General features: G+C 38.3%; 1 non-coding gene across 1 annotated transcript; it reads left to right on the forward strand.

The window, feature by feature from the left end:
* Nucleotides 1–369: 369 nt before the first annotated feature.
* Nucleotides 370–476, forward strand: LOC141617870 (small nucleolar RNA R71). Its single transcript, XR_012531230.1, has one exon. It is a non-coding gene; the product is annotated as a small nucleolar RNA R71 (small nucleolar RNA).
* The last annotated feature ends 2,739 nt before the right edge of the window (nt 477–3,215 follow it).

The raw sequence follows: 3,215 nt of genomic DNA on the forward strand, positions 1-3,215 counted from the left end.
GTTCCACAATTCTCACATATCCCACTTGGGATTGATGAAGATGCCACCATGGCATTAACATGATGCTTTGGTGATTTTGAGATCTCTTCAAGCTTAGCCATAGCCTTCTCAAAATTCAAGTTGATGGTATCAATATGAGCACTAAGTTTAGCACCCAATTGAGTAATATAGTCCACTTCATGCTTTCCTCCTCTAGTAGCCTTGCGAGGTCTACTATATTGTGAATTATGGACCGCCATTTCCTCAATCTTGTTCCAAGTTTGATTATCGTCAACTTCGGTGAACATACCATTTGATCCCGTGTTGAGAATGTTTATTGAGTCTTCATAAAGACCATTCCAAAATTGTTGTACCAAGAACCACTCGCTAAGTCCATGATGAGGACATGAGCGATAAATTCCTTTGAATCGCTCCCAAGCTTCATACAAATATTCTTCGTCCCTTTGTTTAAAACCCGTTATTTGAGCTCTTAGCATGTTAGTCTTTTCCGAAGGGTAGAATTTTTTGTAGAAAGGTAGAGCCAACTTCTCCCAAGAGTCAATTCCAAGAGTAGCCTTATCAAGGCTCTTCAACCATTGTTTCGCGGTACCAATTAGAGAAAAAGGAAATAAGACCCATCGAATTTGGTCTTGAGTCACTCCGGTTTGTGAAATCGCATAATAATAGTCACAAAAAGTCTCCATGTGGGAATGAGGGTCTTTACTAGGCATCCCCCCAAATTGGTTTCTTTCGACTAATTGGATAAATGCGGATTTTGCAATGAAATTTCCGGTTAAGTGTTGTGGTGTGGGAGTACCATTGGATAGGTTCTCCTCGGTTGGTACGGAATGTGATGAAAACTTAGGCATTGTGGGTTGATTGTGTGGTTGATTTTGTGTTGGGTTCTCCTCACCTTCTCTTGCAAAAGGGTTGATGAACTCAATAGTATTTGGTTGAATATCTACAACCTCACCAATAACTCTCAAAGTATTTCTAGCAATTCTTCTATTGGTTGTCAAAGTCCTTTCAATTTCGTGATCAATGGGTAACAAGTTACCTTGTGATCTTCTAGACATGCAAAATATCAAACAACTTGAAAACAATTAGAACAAACCTTGAGGAGTTTTAATTCCCCAAGGCAAAGAAAGAGACAACTAATAACAATCAAAGAAAATCAAATCAAGTTAACACCGTCCCCGGCAACGGCGCCATTTTTGGTCGGTCCGCTTTGAGCTTAGATTCGGTTACTTGTCGTTAGGATCACTTAGACCAAAACAATATTTATAACTTCACAAACAACTCTACTACTAGTAAAGAGGCAAGTAAAGGTCGGATCCCAAGGGACGGGTATTGATGTAGGATTTTTGATTGCAAGTAGTGGTGTCTAGGGGTATCACAATTTGGGTTGAGATAAGAAGATCACTAAACTAAATAACAATAAAAGTAAACAAACAAGATGACTAAAATGAGATGTAGACAATTGATTAAAAGCACTAGGGTGTCATGGGTTCATAGGGCATTCATGGGAATTGATCATACAAACATATTCTCAAATTATAAGCAAGCAATTATTGTTGTGATAGGATCGAGTTGGTTTATATCTTACAATCCTAGGAAGGTTTCGGTCCGGGAGCCGAATCGATTAGATTGTACAACACCTACAAGTCGACTTAATCCTCCCTACTCAACTATATGCATGGTCTAATGAGACTCGAGTTGGTTTATGTCTTACAAGTCTCATTGAAAAGGTAAGTGATGGGTAAAAAATGCAAGGATTCATAAGCTCGCATTTCATCAAACATAACATGTGCATAAGTTTAGATCACAACAAGCAAGCAAATAAATTATGTGAATATATTAGATTAAGCATGAATCATCCCCCATGTTGGTTTCCTCTAATTCCCCATTAAACCTAGTTAAGGAAACTACTCACTCATTATCAAGTTTAACATGTTAACAAGGTTGTCAATCATATTAACAAAGCAAAACATGATGAATAAATGAAGATGATTAACAATAAAAAAGGGATTAAGAGAATTATACATAATGATGATTCCAAAATAATAATGCAAAGAATAATATAGAAGTACTTGATGATTGATGGAAGGTTGTCAATCTCCCAATAAACCCAAATAATCTTCAATTACCCCAAAATAAAAGATGAACAATAGAGAGATTAAGGAAATGAGATTTGTATTAAGACTTGATTAAAAGTTGATTACAAGATTAAAGTGAGATTAGAATAATATAAACTACACTAAAGATTGATAAGAAGAACATGATAATCTAATTAGACTAATGGGGTATTTATAGTGGGGATTAGGTGCACAAATTAGGGTTACTAAGGGCTTAAATGACGATTAAGTCCTTCACGAATCGCTCCTCTCAAGAAAATATGCGGGTCTCCTTTTAGCTAGTCTTTCAAAAATATGCGCATCTCGAATGAAGAAAGAAGGGGACGTGTTGCACTGGAGGATAATCCGAGCGTCCAAAAGGTCGGGACGAGCGGATTGTGTAGGCATTGGACGAGCGGCCTGGTACCTTGGACGCTCGGATTGTGGAGCTTCTGGACGGGCATCCTGATAGGTGCGACGCTCGGATCCTAGTCCAGCGTGCCATTTCTTCTTTTCTTCTTCCAACAATCCTCCGGGATTTTGTCGGAGATGCAAGGATCTTTTTCATCATTGCCCATCTACTACATTATGTATAAAGGCCTTCTAGTCTTGTCTTCTCTTTGATGCTTGGTCATTAGATTCGATCAGTTTAGCTCTATTTTGCCATGAAAATGCAAGGTTTGCACTCCTCTCCTACCAAGGAAACAAAACCTCAAAGAATATGCAAAACAAAGGACTAAAGATAGTAAATGACCCAAATATGCACTAAAAAGCATAGGAACGAGGCTAATTCGGGGACTAAATATGCTCAAATATTGATCACATCATCTGTAATCTGCTCACCATCCCCGAATGGATCACCACAGTTTTAGAAAACATAACCGAGGTTAGTTCACTGAATAATCAAGATAAGAAAATCACAAATATAACCACTACAATCTAATCCAAGCATAGAATCGTTCTCCAAACTTCATTAGTAACCAGTAACCGACTACACACCTAAGTGTGTAGCTCTACCAGATTACCCATCGCAACAGATAATCATCACCGCCAGTGGGGGACCGCAGCCTTACCTACTTAAGCCCCGCTCATCGCAATGAGCAATAACCCATGTAAATTAAT

Source organism: Silene latifolia, chromosome 1, assembly GCF_048544455.1.
Source record: "Silene latifolia isolate original U9 population chromosome 1, ASM4854445v1, whole genome shotgun sequence".
NCBI lineage: Eukaryota > Viridiplantae > Streptophyta > Magnoliopsida > Caryophyllales > Caryophyllaceae > Silene > Silene latifolia.